This window comes from Rattus norvegicus, chromosome 17 (assembly GCF_021556685.1).
Source record: "Rattus norvegicus strain SHRSP/BbbUtx chromosome 17, alternate assembly SHRSP_T2T, whole genome shotgun sequence".
Classification (NCBI taxonomy): domain Eukaryota; kingdom Metazoa; phylum Chordata; class Mammalia; order Rodentia; family Muridae; genus Rattus; species Rattus norvegicus.
Genome location: NC_141550.1, coordinates 33,022,212 through 33,047,014, shown reverse-complemented (window position 1 = coordinate 33,047,014; position 24,803 = coordinate 33,022,212). Strand labels below are relative to the sequence as shown.

The 24,803-nt window shown below is 45.5% G+C and overlaps 2 long non-coding RNA genes and 1 pseudogene across 3 annotated transcripts in view; 2 read left to right on the top strand and 1 right to left on the bottom strand.

The window, feature by feature from the left end:
* LOC148000115 (uncharacterized) overlaps positions 1-13,875 on the bottom strand; it is a 44,851-nt gene extending 30,976 nt beyond the window's left edge. Inside the window, exons 1-2 of one of the 2 annotated variants that reach the window (XR_015641273.1) lie at positions 13,384-13,875; positions 838-983 (exon numbers count right to left, since the gene is read on the bottom strand). This is a non-coding gene — a long non-coding RNA (uncharacterized LOC148000115). Of the gene's footprint in view, positions 1-837; positions 984-4,789; positions 5,014-13,383 lie in introns of those variants that run through there. The other variant, XR_015641272.1, reaches the window with a different exon arrangement.
* LOC148000114 (uncharacterized) lies at positions 6,091-16,549 on the top strand. The gene is made up of 3 exons (XR_015641274.1): positions 6,091-6,343; positions 6,836-7,009; positions 13,275-16,549. It is a non-coding gene; the product is annotated as an uncharacterized LOC148000114 (long non-coding RNA).
* A 3,721-nt stretch (positions 16,550-20,270) lies between these two features.
* On the top strand, positions 20,271-20,395 carry LOC120098004 (small nucleolar RNA SNORA17; annotated as a pseudogene).
* The last annotated feature ends 4,408 nt before the right edge of the window (positions 20,396-24,803 follow it).

Here is a 24,803-nt window from a genome sequence, read left to right as displayed (position 1 = left end):
CTGCCAAAACCAGCATCTGGTCAGGTCACTACTGAGAGTTGGGACTTGAAAGTATTCATTAGCTCTCTCCTTTTCCCTTCATCTTTGATTTGAGTAATGTGAGTCTACTTGCCAATTTATGAAACACTTTAAATATAAACTCGTGAGCTAGGGTGGATTCTTCATGGATGCGAAGATTCTGTTTTCTCTTGTTCTTCTATAGTTGAGAAGGCTGGGGCTTGGATTCATGGAGAATGTGCTTTGTGGTCCAGAAAGTCCCAAGGCAATAGGCTTAGGGGCAGTAGGGAGGAAGTTCAGCTACCTGGTATAGGACAGGGCTCCAGCTGTCACTGCCACCCATGCCTCAGAACTACTGGGTACATGACAAAAATAGAATTAGAACAGAGGGAGGGGACATGGGCTTCCTGGGAGCTTTGTACCCATTGCACTGGTCAGGCTTCACCCAGAAAAGCTCCTATCAAAGCACATTAGAGTGAATCGAACTCTTGTTAATTTAGACAAAACATTTAAATTAAGGGCAATGAATACTTTCCACCGCACTGGCTGAATGATAAAGTTTTGTCCGAAGGGAGCTGCATCTGCTTGACTTGCAACCCTCTGGCTATTCTGAGATCCACTGCAGGGCTGAGTCTCTGAGATAGATACAATGTAGCTGATGGAATCTGAAGACTTATTAACCTTCCCTCTCTAGATCTTTCCAGTTGCATTTCCAGGTTTATTCTGAAAAGAAGAAAGTATCACCAACATCTTTCATACAAGCTTTCTAGTGTTTTCTTCTTTGAGACTACACCTGTATTTGAGTTGAGTTCACAAGATTGGTAAGATAGGTAGGCCCACCTCGAGTCTAATGATTGTATCAACAGGAACTATTCCTTTAACCAACACTTCCAGCTTCTCAGACAAGCAGCAGACTCTTCCTCCTGCTCCCCATTCCTCAGATCCTGGCAGGCACAGCTGCAGTTCAGCCAGCACTGCAGAGGGACCTATGTAGAAAGTAAACAATGACACCAAGTCACAAAAGCCTCCTAGCGCTAGGTGCACACCTCATTCCAATATTACTGAGAACTCAAGAATAGAAGAACTGTTTGCGTCCCCCTTGCCTTCAAAGGAGAAGAAGTTCAATCAAAAAGTAGATTATTAGCTTGCCTGTAGCTAATAGTGAATGATTAGCAATGAAGCAACTGGAAAACAGAGACAGGAAAAATTCTAACTTTCCATACATGTACTGAGAGCCACAGACTAGTTCTCTAAGTAGTTGGGATTCACTTTACCTGGGTGAGGATGAAAAAAAAAAAAAGGTACCCGTGTAAGAGAGAAAAGCACTTTATTAAATGCACTCCAGGACGACGAGGGCCAAGATGCTGGCAGCAGATTCCTGGGGCTCCCCAGGTGTGCACAGACTTACTCTGTGCTCCTGCGCCCCACAGCATTTATATAAGTTAAGAGCAGGACTGAATGCGGATCAGATCTGGAGCTCTGTCCTTCACGCGTGGCAAGCACAGGCCTCGCTACAGTGAGACACTCATGGCCAGATGCGAGAAAGCCATCCCGTCTTGAGAACAGGAGCACTGTTCAGGGTCAGGCTAGGTGGACTTTGCTCTTCGTGTGATATTTGAAGGCAGAAAGCTCGCCCTTTAGAATCTGGGCAGGACATGTTTCTAAGTTTGCGTTCGTGACGGAAAAAAAATGAGTCCATCCCTTGCGCCTGGAGATGGCAAGAACTAAGTACTGAGCGCTCCGCTGACAGGACGAGGGCCTGGCGTGGAGAGGAGTGGAATGCAATGCAGAGCCTTGCAGACAAAATCTGGAGTCCCTGACAAATAGACTACCTGGAGTTAGGTGTACAGTGTGATTGTTTGCTGCAGCACACCTCCTGATGGTATCATCACAGGCAATCTCGCTCACCATCTAGTTACTCTTCTGTCCGTTTGTTTACAGTGAGAACACTTCAGCGGATGCCAAGCACATAATTCAGCATCATTAACTGGTTGCCATGCGGCGCATCTGCTCTCTTGTGCTTCCTTAGCTGAGAGCCACAAGTCCTTGCCTTTTGACCAGCATCTCCGCTTTGTTCCAACTGCAGCCCTGGCACTAGCGCTGCACTCCCAGTTCTACTCTATGGATTTGACATTTCGGTTTACACATGTGAGTGAGGCCACGCAGTATTTGTCTTCCCTGTTTCTGTTGTATCTTCTGGGTTTATCCACATTATTGCAAACAACAGGATTCCCTTTTTGTTGCTGAGTAGTATTGCAGTGTGTGTGTGTGTGTGTGTGTGTGTATCTTTGTGTTTGTGTGTGTGTATGCACGTGTGGTGTGTGTATGTGTATAAACACATTATAATTTATTGTTTTATGCATGCATGTGTGCACAGGAAAGTCAGGAATGCTTTCCTGTTCCTTTGTGTCAGGGTCTCCTATTGGTCTGGAGTTCACCGATGAAGCCTGCTTGGCTTCGACGGTGACCTCCAGAGAGCCTCCTGGCTCCTGGCCCCTGGTGCTGGGATTGCTAAGACCATAGCAGACATTTTGATTTGTATTCTGAGGCTCTAATCCAGCTTTTCATGCTTATAGGGCAAGTACCTCAGTAACCGAGCCATCCCCTCCATTATATTATAATCTTTAATTGTCATTACTCCATCTGTGCACAACAAGGTTGTTCCATACCCTGGTTATTGCAAGGGCCTTCCACACACAACAGAGGATCCCTTGGCAGCCATGTGTTGCTCCCCTTCCCTTAGAAGGGACGAAACGTAGGGATTTGGTATTACCTACAGTGCTTCAATTCTAATTAATGAAGTACCCTGCTCTTTGGTCATAAAGACACAATCTTTTTTTTTTCTTTCTTTTTTTTTTAAAAGACTGTATTGCTCCTGAAATACAGGTCCGAGGGTTGGGGGCGGGCGTTGAAGGTGACTGTATGGAAAGTTTTCTCACTTCGGCCTCCATGGATTCCTTGTCACACACTAATGTGCTTAAGGCTCTGTTCCAGCCTGGTGCCCAGGGTGTGGATCTCTGCAGATCCTGCTTCTCCTGTTTTACTGTCTTGAAAACACTCCCCAAGTGGACAGAGGGAACGCTAGCCTGTCCCAGGCCTCACAGAAAGAGAATTTCTCAGAAGGTTGAGCCCACGAAGTATTTACCAAGAGGACTGAACTTGGATAAATACCATGGGATACAGCAAATCAAAAGTACATATTTAGTGATTTGGGGACAAAAGTATTCAAAATGTGAAAGAAATATAAATAATTTACCCAGTCTCCTATAAAAGCAACTACAAAACATGAAGTTCACCAGTTCATTTTCCTAAATGGATGATGCCATTCCAAACTTTCCATGAAATGCAAAGGTTAATCTTTCAGATTATGTACAGTTTTACATGTAACTATTAATAGTTATGTACTTACACACACTCACACACACACTCACACACATTCACACACATTTACACCCGCACACACTCACATATATTCACACACATTTACACCCACACTCACATACACACACTCACCCACAGATACACACACACTCACACACAGATACACACACTCACATGGACACATGAAGATGCACACAGACTCACACACACTCATACACAGATATACACACAGATACACACACACACTCACACCCAAATGCACAGACTCACATAGATAAACATTCTCTCATACACACAGATACACTCATACACACACAGATACACTCACACACACACTCTCACACACACAGATACACTCTCACACACACACTTGCACACACAGATACACACACACACACACACACACACACACACACCAATTGTAGTAATTTGTTCCTCCAGAAGGATGCACTTGTAAAGTGTTCTAAGGGATGTCTGCTCTTCAGCTGCCTCTTGCTGGTCTATTGCACCCTTGCTAACCCGTTCTGTTCTAGCACTCTCTCACAAACACCCAGTACTTCTGGGAACACTGAGGCTAGCTACTGTCAGAAGCCAGGCCGGCCAATCATACCCCATGAAAACGCAGTTCATGAACACTGGACAGGCCTGGAAAGGACTATTGGAAAAGGCCCAGAACTTTATCACAGTTACACACCCTGTGCTATTTCCATGATACATACATTACATATACCAGAAATGTTTGCCCAGCAGGGACTGCAAAACCAACTACCGATCAAGAATGTCTTATCTTATATCGTGTTAGCTTGCTGAAGAAAAGCATAGAAAATATTTTTCCTGTGTCCTGATTTAGAACATGCTGATAAAGTATAATCAAAGAGAAAGATAAACAATTCATGTCACGAAGGTGCCGGGTAGGAGACCCAGATGGGAGATGTGCATAAGAATCAAGTGCAAGGAAGAGAGGGACAGTAAGGACGGAACTAATCTTTGTGACTATAACCTCCCCCCAGTGGTGAACTGACTGGCATCACTGCCCAAGTGTAGCCAGATTGCCAAAGGTCCTCTCTAGAATTAAAGCTTGCTCTGGGTGAAATCTATTGACTGACATTGGAAATGCCACCCCCAACGTACTGCTTATGTAAGAGGAGGGTCAGCCACTGAGGGTAAAGGAGACTGACCCAAATCCACTGGGACAAATAGCCACCTCCCTGGCTGTGTTTTCCCTGGCCTTGCCTGACTACCCTTAAGGAGGCTTACCTTGGAGGCAAGGGCAGAATGTAGCTTGCACTGTGCATGTCCTAAGCTAAGTTGGCATGAAATGTGGTTGGCTCTCCACTAGAACCCAAGCAAAGCCTTTCCATATCCCCACCTACCCCCGGCCTCCAGGAAGTACCTCAAAGGAGACAAGTACCTGATAGATATAATGCTGAACTCTCCTTTCGTCTGAAATGCACCATTTTAAACTGCCACGCTGTTCCTCAGCTATTTCTGGCTGTCAAAGGCTCTGTTTGTTCACGGAGGCTAAGGCAGGGACCCCAGGACCCTGTTCTATGGCAATGGTGACCACAAGCAGTAGTTTATCCCCACACCCTCAGAAACAGGTAGCTGGCTCTACCTAGGCTGCATTTGTGGACTGATACTTGAGTCCCAAAGGTCGTTACCTTGAGTTTCTATTTCGAACTTTCAGCCTGCGAAACTAAAAGATACCGAGATCTAAGATACTAGGGCAAAGGGAAGCAGGTAAAAAGGGAGGGGGAGGGACTAATATTTACCTCCATTATCATGAAGAGATTAGTCTGCCTTCTGGTACACTTGATCTAGGTGATGGTGATTGGTGATTGCTCAAGTGTTTAACCTTTTTTTTTTAAATTGCAAATGCCAGCACAAACCAGTTTTGAACACACTTGCCTTAAAACTTCTCTGCCATTTGAAAATTCTGACCAAGAGATGCCAAGTCCTGGCTGGCAAGAAGAGCCAGCGTTTGTGGAACTATTAGGGTAGATTAAATGAAGCCTAATAGCACTTAGCACTTCAAAGCACATGGGGCCATTAACTAATTAATCCCCACCATTCCCCCTTCAGGTACATAAACAGCTATTATCTTTCCCCTTACGGTTGGGTAGATGAGGCATCTTCCTGGCCCCAGATGAAATCGGGGTTTAGCGTGGATGAAGGCAGACTTTTTTTTTTTAACTCCCTGCTTGTTGCACACTCAACCCTTCCTGGACACTAATTTCTTCCAGAGATTGGTGGACAGCTTTTTAGTTAGAATTTCAAAGATTTGGAATTCACCCCACATGGCTGTTTCTGACAAACCTAAGAGATGCTGTCTAAAGCTGTAACTAATTGGAAAGCTGGAGAGGCAGAGCAACCGGCTAAGGAGTGTCACTGAGTTAGAGTTTCATCCGGACTTCTCCGCATCTGTTCAGAATGCTTTCAAAACGGTGCAGTGCACAGGATGGTTTCACTGCGCGCCCACCTCAATCTCTCTAGCGAAGCGCCACACTCTATCCTTCCCCAGAACGCGCAGAGGTCCCACTGCCCTACTCCACAGAGTGAGCAGCTGATGCTGCCATCAGAGGGCAAGATCAGAATGGCGCAGCTACCACAAGCAACGCACTCTGCCGAATTATTAACTGCCTAGTAAATCCGGGGTGTGAACACCGACTGTTGTAAATCTGTAACCTTTCACAGCCCTGCTATGTCTTTCGTGCTGACTGGTGAATTTCTCCGAAATCCTTGCGGAGATGGCAAGTCTTTCAAGGGTGTTTAGTCAGAGAGTGAACCTGCGGGGACCCCTTTGAGCCAATAAGGTGTCAGGTAGGAGATCTGAAGCCAGAGGGAGCAGCAGGAACTAGCAGCAGGCACTTGTGTGCTAGACAGGTGCAGGGCAGCACGCTGTGGGCCTCAAGGCTTGAACTCTGTACCGAGCCATGGGAGAAAGGGAGCTGGAAGTCAGCGGCAGGTATCCTCGTGCTCGGAACCCCTCCTCCTGCTGTTCAGAGCCCCTCTTCCTGCTGTACAAGCTGGCTTCACAATTCTTCTGCTTCTAGGTTCTTTTGTGAAATTTTCTTTTTTTTTTTTAATTTTTTTTTTGAAACCCATAGTTCACGCCCCAGAGACACACATGCTTCTAAGGCTGAGTTTCCTGTATGCCCAAGCTTCCCACAGTGCCACCCCTAATCTCTTTGGAATCTGTAATTCATTCCACATGGTTCATGAACTTTGGTTTTCCTTTTCCCTTGTGTCTCTCCTGACACATGAGGGTTCCTGTACACCAACCATCTTGACTTATGGCCATTTTTGTAGGTGTGTCTAGACTTTTGATACTGTGACATGACATGGTCATCTACAAAGTTCATTCTCAAAAGCCACACAATTGAGATATTTTAGATTAAAACAAGAATTTCACAATGTTGAAATAACTTTGTGGTTTTGTGTTGTGCTGAATTCATAGATATCCTGAGATGCCTGATGTTCATGGCCATGGGTTGGACACATCAGCCAGAGACCCCAAGACTAAATAAGAGAGATGAAAGTTCCGATAGAAGAGATGATTCGACAGTTAAGAGCGCTTGGTGTACAGTATGAAGACCAGAATCCAGATCCCAGCACCCATGAAATAAGCCAGGTATCTAGAGACTACATATGCATGTGCTTATACTCACATACACATAGATGTATGCACATATAACATATAATAAACAAGTAATATAACATTTTTTTCTTTTTTTTATTATTATTTTTTTTATTAACTTGAGTATTTCTTATATACATTTCAAGTGTTATTCCCTTTCCCGGTTTCCGGGCAAACATCCCCCTCCCCCCTCCCCTTCCTTATGGGTGTCCCCCTCCCAACCCTCCCCCCATTGCCGCCCTCCCCCCATAGTCTAGTTAACTGGGGGTTCAGTCTTAGCAGGACCCAGGGCTTCCCCTTCCACTGGTGCTCTTACTAGGATATTCATTGCTACCTATGGGGTCAGAGTCCAGGGTCAGTCCATGTATAGTATTTAGGTAGTGGCTTAGTCCCTGGAAGCTCTGGTTGCTTGACATTGTTGTACTTTTGGGGTCTCGAGCCCCTTCAAGCTCTTCCAGTTCTTTCTCTGATTCCTTCAACGGGGGACCTATTCTCAGTTCAGTGGTTTGCTGCTGGCATTCGCCTCTGTATTTGCTGTATTCTGGCTGTGTCTCTCAGGAGCGATCTACATCCGGCTCCTGTCGGTCTGCACTTCTTTGCTTCATCCATCTTGTCCAATTGGGTGGCTGTATATGTATGGGCCACCTGTGGGGCAGGCTCTGAATGGGTGTTCCTTCAGTCTCTGTTTTAATCTTTGCCTCTCCCTTCCCAGCCAAGGGTATTCTTTTTCCTCATTTAAAGAAGGAGTGAAGCATTCACATTTTGATCATCCGTCTTGAGTTTCGTTTGTTCTAGGGATCTAGGGTAATTCAAGCATTTGGGCTAATAGCCACTTATCAATGAGTGCATACCATGTATGTCTTTCTGTGATTGGGTTAGCTCACTCAGGATGATATTTTCCAGTTCCAACCATTTGCCTACGAATTTCATAAACTCGTTGTTTTTGATAGCTGAGTAATATTCCATTGTGTAGATGTACCACATTTTCTGTATCCATTCCTCTGTTGAAGGGCATCTGGGTTCTTTCCATTTTCTGGCTATTATAAATAAGGCTGCGATGAACATAGTGGAGCACGTGTCTCTTTTATATGTTGGGGCATCTTTTGGGTATATGCCCAAGAGAGGTATAGCTGGATCCTCAGGCAGTTCAATGTCCAATTTTCTGAGGATCCTCCAGACTGATTTCCAGAATGGTTTTACCAGTCTGCAATCCCACCAACAATGGAGGAGTGTTCCTCTTTCTCCACATCCTCGCCAGCATCTGCTGTCACCTGAGTTTTTGATCTTAGCCATTCTCACTGGTGTGAGGTGAAATCTCAGGGTTGTTTTGATTTGCATTTCCCTTATGACTAAAGATGTTGAACATTTCTTTAGGTGTTTCTCAGCCATTCGGCATTCCTCAGCTGTGAATTCTTTGTTTAGCTCTGAACCCCATTTTTTAATAGGGTTATTTGTTTCCCTGCGGTCTAACTTCTTGAGTTCTTTGTATATTTTGGATATAAGGCCTCTATCTGTTGTAGGATTGGTAAAGATCTTTTCCCAATCTGTTGGTTGCCATTTTGTCCTAACCACAGTGTCCTTTGCCTTACAGAAGCTTTGGAGTTTTATGAGATCCCATTTGTCGATTCTTGATCTTAGAGCATAAGCCATTGGTGTTTTGTTCAGGAAATTTTTTCCAGTGCCCATGTGTTCCAGATGCTTCCCTAGTTTTTCTTCTATTAGTTTGAGTGTGTCTGGTTTGATGTGGAGGTCCTTGATCCACTTGGACTTAAGCTTTGTACAGGGTGATAAGCATGGATCGATCTGCATTCTTCTACATGTTGCCCTCCAGTTGAACCAGCACCATTTGCTGAAAATGCTATCTTTTTATTTTCATTTTGTTTCATTTTGAGCTTCGCTCCGATGAAGTCCCTAAACTCTCTTCCAGGAAAAGTGCTGGAAAGTGGATTGAACTGTCTCATGGGGGAAAAAATGATAAAAACCAGGGGATTTAAGCACGGAGCACCAAAGCTAGTCGCATACTCAAACAAGAACAGTCATGAAGGCCAGGATTAAACAACCACAACCCCCCATGACTTCATCTGTAGGGGAGGTGTAGTATAGAGACCTCTGGGTCACATGGAAGGACAGAGCAGAGCAGGCTTTGCATTTAGTGAGTGCTTGTAACTCTCAGGAGCATGAGCTACAGAGAAGCTTTCCTCATCTCTCGGCCCAGGAGGAGTGTCTGAAGGCAGGGGCAACTCTTGTTCCAGTTTTAGAATGAGGTAGCAGAGGAGCTGGGGCTCAGTGGCAAAGGGCATGCTCTACTTTTGCAGAGGACCCAAGTTCGAGTCCCAGAACCAGCTACAGGTAGCTGACAACCACCTGTCTTTCGGCTACAGTGGTCCAGTGCCCACTTCTGGTCTACACAGGTACCTGTGCTCATATGCAAATACACCCCCTACACACACACACACACACACACACACACACACACACACACACACACACACCAGAGGGTGGGGCACACAAAGAGAATAAAACACATCTTCAAAATGAACACTTGATCCGATGTTTTACTACTGAAACTGTGTAGATTCATATAAAATAAATGATTTTAAAGTACTTAGGGAAAGGGTCTAGAATTAAATAATGCATTCACCCATTCCCATCTCTCAGCTGTCCCATTTGATCTATGTAATTTCATCAAACAGTTAGGCAAATAGGAATAAAGGGGGAAGTCCTTGGTCTAAAAACCATTGCTGCAAACACCTCATGGGGTGTGCTCTTTAAAGTTTAAAAAAATATATATAAAGAAAGGAAGGAAGGAAGGAAGGAGGGAAGGAAGGAAGAGAGAGAGAGAGAGAGAGAGAGAGAAAGAAGGAAAGAAAAGAAAGAAAACCCAGAACAAGCCGTTTGAGTCCCCTGGACCTCCTGCACCTGCCTAAGGTGACTGCAAACTCAAATAAAGATCCCAGAGGCTCTGTGAGGCTACAGCCATCATGTAAGGGTGGGGGTGGGTTTTTTTCTGGGATTAATTCCAGCTTCTTGGGCCATTTTCCAACAGTGATAGGCATGCTTTGCTTTGTGTGAGATTGGTGATTGGGCTTCTGTTGGTGTGGGTGTGTTCCCAAAGTGTGTATGTACTAACAGAGACTCAGAACCCACAGATACAGTTCACAGGAGTCAACTCATTAAGCAACCTTGTGACCACTTAGAAATGGCTTCACTGTTGTTGGGGGCAGGGCGGTAATGGGGGGAGGATGGGGAGGGGAACACTCATAAGGAAGGGGAGGGGAAGAGGTTTGGGGGATGTTGGCCCGGAAACCAGGAAAGGGAATAACATTCGAAATGTAAATAAGAAATACTCAAGTTAATTAAAAAAAAAAAGAAATGGCTTCACTGTGATCTGAAACTTTCAGCCCTATTGCTTATGATTATACGCCATGCCAGACCATACACAGCTCAGAAAACCCAAACTGCCACAGACTGTCCCTGTATGTCCGTGTCCTACATTGTCACATAACACCACGGAAGAGTCATGTGAAATGCACTGTAACTAATGTAGGCATAGAATTTGTTTGCCGTTGGGCATCTGAGTTTCCTCTACACAAAGCTCCCCGAAGTACACAAAGCTCTGTGGAGCTGGAGTGTGTAGTCTTGATTGGCACACCCTCTAGCACTGTGGCACTTGTCTTCTGGTGATATGTCCTGGAGAAGTGGAGGCCATTAAGATTTTTCACATTGCCATCTCCCAAACCATAGGAAGTGGCTGCAAAGGAGGATAGCCTGGCCCTCAGGTAAAGGTTCCTTTAAAAAGCATCTCTGTAGTGCCTGCTGTTCCCACCCTTTGTAGTTACACAATAAACTCCTCCACCCTCCGGTCCTCATGGAGTCCTAACAAGGACCTGCTCACTTCAGTTTCCTTTTTTAATTTTATAATTCTTAGTTTCATGCAATGCATTTTGATCATATTCACCCAAAGCTTTTCATCCTTACTCTCAAATTCAGGCTCAAATTCATCCCACTGAAACTTTTATTTTTAAATAATCCTTGAACTCCAAATGTATGGTGTTCATGAACTCCTTAATGTGGAACCATCCAGGGGAGTGTTGCCCTACCAGGACCACACCCTTAAAGAGAACTGACCCACCCACCCCCACCCTCACCCCCATACCCACCCCCAACCCCGGAACCAGGAAGCCATTGACTGTTCACAGCTCCTCAGTTAGGGGTCAGGGCTCATGAACCTCTTCCCACTCCATGCTGGAATGCTGACTGGCTTGATCTTGCGAAGGTCTTGTGCAGGCAGCCACAGCCAATGTGAGTTAGTGAAAGCAGTGGTCTATCATGTCTGGAACATGGTTTTGCTGCAATCCTCCCTGCCCTCTGGCTCTCACAACTGCCCTCACTCCCAGTGCACAATGGTCTCTGGGGTTTGGGAAGAGGATGTGACACAGATGACCCATTTGTGGCAGAGCATTCCACCTACACTCAATCTCTGTATTCTCTCCGGTTGTGAGTCTCTGTGTTAATCACAAATGGGATCTGAGCCTTGGCAAGAGGATTATGTATGACTTATGTGTGGCTGAGCAGTCCACTGCACAAATACATTTATCTGATGTGGTTCAGGAGCTGTGCTGATCTGAGGGTATAGAAATGAAAATCTAGAAGGCAGACCATTTAGCAGAATAGTAGTAGTTCACGCCTGGAGTCTGTGAGCATGGGAATTTTATTTTATTCCTAAAATACCTCTCTGGCCTACAGTTAACCTTTGTCTTAGTCAGTCTTTTATTGCTGTGAAGAGACACCATGACCATGTCAACTCTTAAAAAGGAAAGCATTTAATAGGGGCTGGCTTACAGTTCAGAGGTCCAGTCCATTATCATCATGGTAAGAAACATGACATCATGAAGACAGACATGGTGCTAGAGGTGCTGAGAGTTCTACATCTGAATTTGCAGGCAGCAGAGAGAGAGAAGCCTCTGGTCCTGGCTTGAGCTTTTAAAGCCTCAAAATCCACTCTCTGTGACACACTCCTTCCAACAAGGCCACATCTATTCCAACAAGACCCTTCATCCTGATCTCTTCAACTAATACCACTCCCTATGAGTCTATGGGAGCCATCTTAATTCAGACCACCACAACCTTGTAACTCACAGTGAGTGATTCTAGCTCTTCTGTGTTTGCATAATCTACTTCCACAACGCTGGTCACACTGTTGTCAGGAAGCTGCAAGTCCAGAGGGTGTCAACCATGTGTTGGCAGGAGGCTTCTCTGCTGGAGGACCACAGCCCTTTTCTGCATTGCTCACTTTGCTATGAAGTGGGATGCACAGATCTCAATGCCTACCTCACTCAGCTCCCATCCCTAGCTGGCCCACATCCAGAGGTCAAGCAGCAGCCCCTCACTCCCTTACCCATCCCCACCTCTTACAGCATCATTTTCTTGCAACCCCAAATCTATGTCCAGAACGACATAGCATTTTCCTCAGTGCTTAGCAGAGTTGTTGTTATCTGTTGTTATTCCTAGAATCATAGACCTTTCCTGGAAAACATTTTTTTTGAAAGCCAGAGTGGCAACTTCTTTGACCTTTGACCTCTCTTTTCTCTGAAGTTTATTCAAGAGTGAACTCAGGGCCATTTCCCCTTCTGAACTCATGAAGTGCTTCACCAGCACTGCAGAATCACAGAGACAAGATTCAGGCCAGTAGCCACACTGGAGACTTGCCATGCTATTGACAGGCAGTTCAGCAGCACTAGGGAGCTGAGGCAGGAGCATTTCAGCTTGTTAGATATTTCAAAATGCAAGCTATGTGGATCGCCTATGGAGGATCAGTCCTCTACAGTTCTGTCTCCTACAGGGAAGAGGTGGGATGGACATCCAAACCCTAAACCCCATGCAGCACCAGTTCCAAACTAAGATCTATGACTCCTTATGTCGACAAACCAAGTCTTGCTTCCTTTCGCTTCCATGCCCTTTCCCCCAAAGCTAATAGAGCAGCATTATCAAAAGTAATCCTACAGATGGGTTCTTCTGAATCTCAGATATACTTGGAAGCAGGGTCAGCTCTTCAGACTTGTTTCAGCAAAGTTCCCTGGGGCAGCCCTCCCTTGCCTCCCTCCTGATTCTCTATGCCCAACACCACCCATGCAGTCCTGTGTTCCTATATATTCATCTACTTCTCCAAGTAACTGCGAGACAAACTGACCAGAATTCTCTAAGCTGTACTGTGTTCTCATCCATACCTTTAAAAACTCATTAGATGTCTTCATTCCAGGAACCTCCAGTAAAATGAAGGTGGATTTTTAGAAAAATTCCCATCCCCAAGAACCTTTTGCTCAAGTGGCTAGTCAGGAAGACTGCCCCATCTGTTGAAGACAGCTCACCTCTTCAGAACCGTGCTCTGTTCCAGCTGAGGTCCTTTCTAATCCCCATGCTTCCCTAGAAGTTGAACCAGTGACCCACTTGACAGATGAACTTGGGCCTCGAGAAGAATATGGAAACAGTGGTGAGTTATTCCTGCTGTTCTTCATTTCGACCACACTCCAAGCAGATTTCCCAGGGTGAAACTTCACCAGCTTTTTCTCCCCAGCTTTCTACATGAACGCATTCTTTGTTGCCAGGGTTTCAGCTGAGGTCACCAGTTGTCCCTCTTGATGATTCCTTAGGACCTAGGTCTCTTGAGTCCTCAGCACAGCACCAGATCAATGTGTTAGAGTCAGAAGTGAACTTCCGACCTGGTATTCCTTCCTGGGCCCTTGTTTCACTTTGTGTCTTTGCAACTTCTGACCCTCTATCATCTGTAGGGAGGAGGCCACTCCAAGGCGCCAAGATGACTCAAGGTTTGTTCCCTGACTTGGTCTCACTTTACCATTGTATTTGCTGACAAGCCTATGCAATGCTAACTTAAGCAGCTGGATGGAAAAGCCTGACTAAAGTAAACAGGGCAGTGTGGATGCGTAAAGTGATATAAAGTCAAGATGATACAGTGAAAACAAACCGTGACGCTGTTACTTCTTTTCAAGCCAGTTCTGGATCTTTCAGCGAGTGAGGTCTATCAGGTACCTAACTGTTTGCCCTGTCTTAAGCATCGTAGTTTTAGTGACGATGCAAAATTCATTTATGTATCTTTCCTGACCAGTCATTGTGCAAGTTTGGTTCTCAAGATCAAGGTTAATTTTGATTTGTAAATATGTCTAATGTCGTTTCAGCCCTGATAACCCTGATCTTTGTAGAGCGTTCATCTCTCACCCTGTCTGCTCTCCCTGTGACACACCTGGTGAGAAGTGCTACAGGGAATGTGGACTATGTACAGTGCATGTCAGTCATCCAGCATTTTTCCAGTACCATCCTCCTTCACCCCAGAATCATGGCTTGCAGACTCTTGTTAACAAGAGGCTGAACTCAGGACTCCCTATACATTTGGAGCAGATTGTAACTTGGTCTTCACATGGCCCCCTAACAATTAGAACAGGGGCTGTCTCTAATCTGTTGCCTGTCATTAGATCCCCTTCCCCTAATTGGACTACCTGGTTGGGTCTCAGTGGGAGAGGATGCACTTAGTCCTTAGTCCTGTTTTAACTTGATGTCCCAGAGTGGGGTGGTACCCAAGGAGGGCTTCTCTTTCTTTGAGAAGAAGGGGAGGGGATAATGGGGCTAGGGACTTATAAGGGTGGGACTGAGAGAAGAGAAAAGAGGGGAACCTGTGACCAGGATCTAAAGTGGATAAACAAAATAATTAATGAAAAAAATCCCTTCTACAAATGAGGGAATACACCACAGGAAGCATAGGTCACCCTAGGTCTTATATTTGGTACATGATATGTGCTGGACTCGAACCCAGAATGCTCAGCCCAGAGCCCGTATCATTATCTTTTAATTTTCCTTTTTGTACAGGTAATATTCCCACTGTGAGACTCATGTTTCTTTTCTGCCTGTTTTCCACTCACTCCTGACCAAGGCTCGACAGCACAGATGACAACTCCCATCATTCTTGAACACTGAGTTTTAATGTAAATGAAAATACATGCAAACATGCACTCATGCTGTCCCCGCGCTGACACACTTTGCTTTTCACTGTGGACAACCCAAGCTACTATCATTGCTTTAGGTTGAGTGCCAGAACTTGAGGATAAGACCCCATCACTGAAGACCACACACTTTAGCCATAAGACTTGGACAAATCGAGCTGGAAGACGCTTCCCAGTGGCTAGCTCTCATAGTGTCACAGTCATGGGTGTTGTGCAAGCCTTTTGGCCAGAAAAGCCATCAACAGTCTTACCCATCTGTAAATCCTGCAATAAAGGAAGCACTTCCCCTCATCAGAGGAACTTCTTTCTAAAGAGACAGAGAAGCACCGCTGGAATAAGAGACCGGAATATCCCCCAAGAGGGAAATCTATAGCACAACCCTGCACCCAAAGGGAGAGTCAGTGTTTGTCATGGATGAACTCCCTCCTAGGTTGCTCATGCTAAGTGGTTAGTCAGCCCTACACCCGTGTGTGTAAGAGCAGCACTAACCAGATTCAGATTACATAGAGAGGATATAATGTATTATGTATAATAATTCTATAAAATCCTATACTATACCATATAATAATTGTAGAAGAGGACTTGAATTCGAGAGGGAGATGGGGAGACACAGGGTGAGGAGGGAGGGATAGGTATAATAAAATTCATTGTATTCAAGTATGAAATCCTAAAAAATAAAATAAAATAAAATAAAATAAAAAGAATGGAGAAATGACGCATTTTGGAAAAGCTGAGGATGCAGCTTGGCTGAGAGCATTTGCCCACCACTCAGACAGCCCTGGGTTTCACAGTTAGTGCCACATAAGCCAGGCATGGTGGCACATACCCTGGAATTCCAGCACTTAGGAGTTAGAGGCAGGAAGATCAGAAGTTCAAGGTCATTCTATTCCCCTACATGGTGAGATGAAGGCAATCCTGGGCTACAGGAAACTATCTCAAGAACAGAATCTCATGCTCTTTCCAAGCTGAATCTTTTACACTTCTTTTGTCTCGCATCTGATACAATTTAACTAATTTCCTGTTTACCGGTAATTGGATTGTTTCTGCTTGTAACCTGTCGCTGCTGCTGCTGATTCCTCCATTAATATCAGAACCAGCATTTCCAGGCTTCCGGCATAGACTAAGGACTGGTGGCTCTCCAGGAATCCTTCTAGATTTTGAACCAAGATTGAAGCTCATGAGGCACCTAGCACTGAGCAACTGGAGACCTCACCAATGTGAGGAAGCCACTGTGGGGTACTGCAGCTGCCGAGACACCCACTCCCATACACTAAGTGACTGCTGGGTTCTGAGCTTTCCTGGTAGGAGATAGCAGTTGTTACAATTTCAACATGAGCCTATTTCTTAAGTTACATATGAGTGTATGTATATACATATCTACATATACATATACCTGTGTGTATATCCATTTATATGTATGTGTATTATATATGTGCATGCATCTGTATGTTTATTGTATTTTATTCCTCTAATTAACCCTGAGCAATGCAATGTTCTCATTGAATTCACATTATCACTTGTCATGAATGAGGTTGAGAGTGTTTTTCTTCATTAAGCTCTGGGTATCATGAGTGAGTTTCATAAAAAATGCAGATGCAGGACCTATTCTTCAAACCTCTCATATGCACTGAACTAATGAGTGGCCTTTTAAATCACGAGACAGAAAAAAGAGAAAGTCAAAGGTTTATTAGTGTTAGCTCTGTCAATATATCAAAATGCCCTAGATAGTTAATTTATAAAGAAAAACAGTTTGTCTTGGCTGACAGTGGTTCCTGTCCAGGATCGCCTGGCCCTACTGGTTTGGGCCTGTAGGACAGCATAGTGTAGTGGGAGCAGGCAGAGCAAAGTTACTCACCTAATTAGCAAGAGGAAAGAGAGAGGAAGAGACTATAGTCCCAAAATCCCCTCAGAATGCTTCCCAGTAACCTGGCCCAAAGATCCACATCCTAACTGCTGCACTGCACTGCCTTGGGACAATGCCTTTAACATGTAGGCTTTTCAGACATTCACATCCAAACCACAGCTTTTTTTTCTTCTGCCTATTTCCTGGTAGGTAGGCTGTTTCCTTAGTGCCTAGATAGCTCAAAAACTGCATTTTAAAAAGGGGCTAACATATCCAGCATCCCACAGATCATCTTAGAAACACACATTGGCCTGTCGCCCATCCCTGTTCTCACACTTAGCCTGTCGCACACAGAGTTCAGAAGAGTCATTTGACTTCACCTTCCTAATGTGTGTTTAATACAGATTCAATATCTAGACCCTCTCCCTTCCTCTGTTCCACAAATTCTAATCTATTCTCTGTTTGCAAGGACTGACTGGAATCTGCAAAACATTTGATCTAAATGATCTGGTCTATGGAAGAGGTCGGCTATTGGGGAGCCCCAGAAGGAACCAGGACAAGGTCTCCTCAATTCAGCTCCATGGGTAATCACGTGATACCTTCACCAGGTTTGGGTCTCTGCAGTTGCTGTGGTTAGTTGGTGACAAGCAGCTGACAGAATCAAGAGATGGTCTGAAAAGACTCCAGCCAGCCTCACCTGTGAAAGTCATATCTACTGCTTATGGGGAAAGAGCAAGAATGTGGACATAAGGCTTTGGGGAACCCCCCACCACATCTCTGGGACTCACAGAGCCCACCTGTGGGTAGCAATCAAAATCTCCAATGTGCCTGGGGCCTCTGGCAAATGTAGTCAGAGCTGGATTTCACCAGCTTCCCCCTTCTAGTGCTGTGAGTACTCTAAGTGGCATGACACTTCCTTATTTGAGTCTGGAATTTATTGTCCTTTAAACTTATTGGATAATGTGGTACAGTTGCCCAATTAAAAGAGAGGCTCAGTGCACCCATTGTAATTCTATTACAGCAGTGTTTGATGTAAGATATCCTGTGGCTGTTCTTGGAGGCACACTCACAAGCCCACGTAGACCACCTCTGTTTCTACAGAATGCAGGACTGGGTCCATTTAGTGTCTGAAGATGAAGGTGCAGCTCCTGTGTGACTCACAGGCTGGCAGCCAGCTTCACTGTGTGTAAGATGGGGACAGCATGTTGGCTAAGGGTAAACAGCAGCAAAGTGGAATTTTAGAACTTAGTAGAAAACATAGAAACTGATAGCATCCACTAACAAACACTGCAATCAACCCAACCATGGCAAACATAGGACAGTATTTCTTCCTTTTACATCCCCATATCCACAGCCTTTAGACTTGAAGAACTCACTGATCTCAGAAAAGGAGGTTCCTTTCCTGAGACTTGATTCCACATCAAGTTGTAGCCTGAAACCAACCAAAATATGCTCTGGGGATAACAGACTCTGAGAAGTCCTTTCTTGGGTTTTATCCCAAAGGCCTCAAGACATAAGCTTCACCAAACTCCAGCCACTCTATTCCCCTGCCACTGTGCTGGGGATAGAAGCCAGGGATCTAACAAACACTGAAACAGTGAGCTCACGCTAAGCCTGTTCTATGGTTTCCTTTGGAGACAGGATCTGACTACATTGCTCAGCTGGTAATCGACCTACTCTGTAGCTCACATTCAAGGCTTTGAGCCTGTGATCCTCCTCTTCTGGCCTTAGTTTCCTCAGTAGTTGGGATTGCAGGGCCATGACACCAGGCCTGTGACAGATGTCAAAATCTGGTCTCCAATACTCTATTGCCCTCACCCTGTGCTCTTCCTGCCCCTCTCTTCTCTGTACCTCAGTCACTCAGGATAACCTTCTTTTCTGCATATGCCATGCTTCTCCCTGAAAGGAACTCTCAGCACCTCATAGGGCCTAACTGTTTGTGGATTAAGATCTTCCTCTGGTGCCTGTCACTCTTTCCAAGACTTTAAATGGGATTTCTCCTCATAGTAAGCACTTCATTCAGTCTTTGGTGTTTAGAATCCCCTGCCAGACTGTGAGGTCTATGAAGGCAGAGTCAGCTGTGTTCTTCCTACCATCCCCTAGGATGAAGCTGTGAGGACCACTCTGGCCTGGGTCATTTCTTATTCATGTGTATCTCTATTGTCTAAGTAATGCAACTGTCAAATAACTGTTTGCTGGGGGAATAGAGGATGAATCAACGAAGTAGTTATTGGGAAAATGTTCACAAAATTTACCATTAAAATACTGAATCGAAGCATAGATGTACTCTTATCACCACTGATATTACATTCAGGATACAACTACACACACACACACACACACACACACACACACACACACACCTGTTTGGTTTATAACTTAAGAAAACTAAAGAAATGAAATGTTTCCCACTGCATCCTAAAGACTGATAGACTCCTGTACTGGATTTCAGTTCAAAAGATTTCATGGCATGGCTCCTGTTGTTGTTGTTGTTTTAATTCTTTACTTCTTATAGCCATAGTAATACAGGACCTACAAGCAAAACCCTCATGGTCAGGAGGTTAAAAAGAATAATGAGAAACACACACACACACACACACACACACACACACACACACACACACACCACATACACACAGCATCCAAATAATCTACCCCATTTAACACAATTTCATACTTGGTTCTCATAAATCTCATACAACTAGATAGGGGTTAAGTTCAGATTCTACATGCACACATAAACCAACAAATTTCCTCCTCCACACAGGCTTGGGCATACCAACATACATACATATCCCCACCCTATGTGTAACTGTCACGCCACACTCACCCTTCAGAGGTTCTTACTTTGAGCCCCACCTCAATCCCTTCTCTACCCATGCTCCACCAACCAGTTCAGCCCAACATGGAGCTATTTGCCCTGTGCTAAAATTATTTTATTTTTGAACAAGGAGGATTCAAAAGTCATGTCAGTTCTTAGAACTAGTTCCAGTGAAAGCTTGTATAAGGGTCAGCTCTGCCCCGGGTCACTGCCTCTTGGCTTCTCTCAGAGGTTACAGATGGAAGCCACTCTAGGCCTTTGAACAGTTCTGCTCTAACAGACACTCTGCTAACCCACCCCTATCCTGTCTTACTCCTCAAATGGGAGGGTTACCCTATACGGTTCTCCCGTTACACAGACTGACTTACCAGTCACTGACAGATCAGTGTGTCTGTATCAGTTATGTGTCTCACTGCTATGAGAAAACACCTGGCAAAAGCAACTTGAAGGATTTATTTTGGCTCAGAGTTCAAGGGTACGGCCTTATCATTGCAGAAAGGTCACAGCAGAAGGAGCTTGAGAAGACTTGTTTCATTGTGTCTACAGTAGGTAGCAGAGAGAATCAAGAAATGAATGTGCCCTGCCCCTAGAGGCATTGCAGACGTGACTGCTGTGTCACATGTATGTCAGTAGGTGGTACAGCAGAGAGAATCTATCTATGCTTAGTGTACCTGACATTCCCTGAAAAAAGTGAGTCTGAGATGACCACTAAGAACCAGCCATACCCAGAGGGGCTCCCAGGATTGGAAGCAAGCCAGAGCTAGAAGAACCCCACCTGGGACTACAGGTTCCGGGAGGAAGTAAGCCTAAGACCCTCTCAAGGTGAGTCTGACAATCACCAGACTGGAACCATGGGGGTCAGACAGAGGGCTAGCCTGAGACAAACAGCAATCTGGCAGCACAAAGGCCTTAACAGTACCATAACACTTAGTGGGGCATAGCACTCCTGAGCCCACTCCTGAGGTGACACTCAGACCCTGGCACCACTGAGAGGAGCAAGTAAGTGGTGGGAAAATAAAGAGAAAAAGAAACAGAAGGATGTGTAAACAATGAAGGGAGGCAGATCTGGACACTTGAGAGTAATGAGGAACAGCCTGTTGTGAGTAGCTGGTGACATCATCTCAGACCGTGGAGGTAGGGAGTGTGACTTTGGGTCCATGGTCCTGCAGTGACAGAGGTCTGTTACCGCCAAAGGCCAGGTGGACTTCCTTGGTCTGGATTGACACCTGGGACATGTTGATAACTGAGGGCTGTGCAAAACTGGCCCCACTCCTCACCTGGACATCTTGGAGAAGTGGCCCTGCTCTTCTGTCAACAAGTGCAGTACTCATGAGAGAGAGAGCACACGCACACACACACACACACACACACACACACACACACGTGGCAGGTAGAAGAGTTGGCCTCAACAGGGTTGTGAGAGCAGAAGAGCTGGCCCTGCCCCTCACCAGCTACAACACTAGGGAGAGCAGGCCCTGCACTTCACCTGGGCAACACAGTAGATCTGACCTGGGATGTGGGGGTTACAGGTGAGCTGGCCCTCAGCATGAGTATGGACGAGCTAGCCCTGCCTCTTGTCTGCTGTGTGGTGGTGGCATTAGTGAGGAAGAGCTCTCCTCACCTCCCTTTTGCCCGCATCTCTGGTGGTGGGCTGGAAATCTGGCCCAGTGGGGTCCTGAGAACATGAGAGTGGTCCCTGCCCCTTACATACTGCAGCACTCAGGAGAGCAGGCCCTGCACCTTACCCAAGCAGCATAGTAGAGCTGACCCTGGTGGAAGGGATGTGGGTGAACCGGCCTAGAGGGTTTGAGCATGGGAGAGCTAGCCCTCTGCCTCTTGTCTGCCCTACCTCATGAAAGCAGGAGTACTAGCCCTGCTGCAGCACTTGGGAAAGTGGGCCCTGTTCCTCACCTGGGCAGCACAATAGAGCTGGACCTTCATGTGGGGCTTGTAGGCGAACCAGCACTGAGGGCATGAGCACAGGAGGTCTGGCCCTGCCTCTTGTCTTCTGGGTGGTGGCGTACCTTTGTGCTCTCCCTTCTCCCTTCCCTCAATGGCAGACTGGAAAGCTGGCCCCAGGGTCATGAGAGTGGAAGAAATAGCCATGTCCCTCACCGGCTTCAATACACAGGAAAGTGGGCCCTGTACCTCATCTTGGTAGAGCTGGCCCTGGTTGTGGGGCTGAGCTGACGTGGGAGAGCTGGCAGGCTGGTCATCTCAGATACCTCTCAGGTAGGGCTTTGAATTGGCCTGTCCCAACATCTACCCCATTGATTAACTGCTGGGATGCATGAAGGCGCCTGTCCTACAGATCCAAAACTACAGGATCTCCATGACACAGGGCAACAACAGATGAGCTGAGAGAAGTCCCAGCGAGGATTCAGTATTGATACAGTAGCAGAAGATGGAGACCAATGAGCCATCGCAATGAACCTTTGCAAGCAAAGAAGTGTGAAAAAAGGTAATACTGTGGGACACACTGTAGCACACTACAACTTCCAGAATGAGATTTTTTTCTCTCTTCAGGGAAGAGGTTGCAAGGGTGTGAGGGGAGATGGAGATTAGTGGGATTGGATTGCATGATGTGAAATTCACAAAGAATCAACAAAACTTAAAAAAAAAAAAGAGAGAAATGAATGTTCAGGATTGGCTCACTCCTTTTTATCCAACCAGGAATCTAGCCCATAGAATGGAGTCTCTCATAGTTAAGATAAGTCTTCACATTTTAGTTAGCCCAATCTAGACATCACAGGCAAAACCATCAGCTAACCCAATCTAGATCACTCCTCACAGGCATGCCCAAAGCCTTGTCTCAGCTGCTTGTAATCTGTCTAGTCAACAATCATTATCAACTATCAGAAGTCCTCTCAGAATTTCCCAGAGCATTATATTTTTTCCTTTGAATGATGTTTTTTAATTCATTTTTCCGTACAATATATTTCGACCGTATTCTTCCATGCCCAACTCCTCCCAGATTTCTCCCACTTCCTTATCCACCCAACTTCATGCTCTATCTCTGTCTCAAAACAAAAATCAAAACAAACCAACCAACAAAACAAATAGACAAACAACTCGGTAAGATTAAACATACACACACACACACACACACCAAACAAGACCCCAAAATTCACAAAACAAAACAAATGAATGACAAGAACAACAATAAAGCAAAATAAGCAACAAACAAAAATATAGGCAAACACAGTCCACTTTGCATTGGTCATCAGCTCCTGAGCATGGGGCAGAGAGGCCCACAGGCCATCCCCTGGGCACACTTCATGGAAGAGACCTGAAGTATAGCTGTGCACAGGAGATTTCAGAGAAGGACCTCCAGCTCACACAATGCAAGACACCTGGTGATCAGAGAACTAAAACTGCCACTCCTGGCTGACACAGCCCAACACACCATTCTTCAAAATGGAGGGCAAATACCAGAAGCTTCATTTTTACAAAGCACCTACCACTATAGTCACCTATATAGAGGCTCATCAGCCCTGTATGGTCTACATTACTGTATTGTGACAGGCCAAAATGACAGAGATCCCAGGACTGCCAAACATTATTGTAGAGGCCCAAAGATCAGCCACCACCATGTGAATTCATTTTTAAGAAGTTTCCATCTGTTCTCAGAGTCCCTGATTCTGTTCCAGGCAGGGCTGGGTGTCACCATTCTATGACCAGATGTGGGGGAAGTGTTAAGGTGGGCATGGAAGTATGCGTCCCCACAGAGCTGCTACAAATATTTCAGATCATCTTTTCCTCTTAGGCACAGGGAGATGTGAGCCTCTAGCCTTTGTTAATTCTCTTGGTGGAAGGAAGAGGTCAAGAGAAGAGAGTGTGTAAAGGAGGTTGGGGTGGGCACCCCAGAGTCAAGGCCAATCAATGGTATGACCCATTGAGCTGTGTCTGACCCAAGGAGCCTGTCTGCCATGGGCTACACACCTCTGTAGGGTAGTGTCATAGAGAACAGGAAGTCCAGTAGACTAAGTCCATGGAAGGAACTCCTCAGCTTCATAAAGCTTAGTCCCTCAAATGTAGCAATCTTCTCACACTAACAGTGTCCATGTTGCCACCACTCTAAGATACTAAATTACAGAAATAAACAAGTCATAAGTCTGAGGATTTATCACAATATAATTTTACTTTAGTGATTTTTGTTTATCTCTTCTGAGTTAGAAGTCAAGCCATATCCTAGCCATGCAGGCACAGGGAGTGTAGGTATATAGGATGTGAAGGGCTCAATACTCCTTGGAAGTTTGTGTACCCACTAGAGTCTAGGGCCCTATCCCACATGGATGAAAAGATATCTGTAACAGTCACACACTGGAGTCTGCTGCATGTTGGGGTGTACTAGGCACTTCTTATGACAGTGTCCTTCAATCTCAGTCTCCCTGACCCATCCCCTCTCCCTTCTCAGGTTCTTTCAGCCTGCTGCCCCCTGATCCTTCCCCCCTCCGCCCCTGCATACCTGTGGCCTCCTGCACAACGCCTTTGACTTCCTGTGTGCTGATTCCTTTGCTGCTTTGCTGGGTTGTTTTTATTTATTTTTTATTTGTTTGTTTGTTTCCTTTTTAAGTGTTTACTTTTAGCCACCATCTCAGGTCACTGTATCTAAAATTACCCCACGTCCTGCACAGTCGTCTCCATAGCATGTAAAGTTTATACCAGCCTGCTCATGCCAATTGGCAGGTATTGATGCTGCATCAGAAACTGTGGCTCATCTGGAGGTGACCTGGTGGGTCTGGAAGACAGATCAGCTTCTTGGAAGCATCACACCCTTTGACATGAGGGGTCTAAGCACTGGGAGTTGGTCATACACAGGGTCCTAGCACCAGATCACTGAAACTATCCGAAGCTGACTCAAGTTTGCTGACCTCTTTCACTTATTTTCTACTCTCTAACCAGAGCAAAGGGTCTGTCTGTTTGTTCATTGCCAGTCTCCATTACCTGGGAACAGAGCTGACGCTCAGAAAGCTTTGGGTACCTGAGTACCATCAGTGGCAGTTCAGTCCCTATCTCTCTGGGTTGCCACTGCTGTTCCTGTGTGTCTAGTAAGTAAAGGACATGTCCAAAGTCACATGGTGTTTCAGTAGATCTGGCTGTGATAGCTGC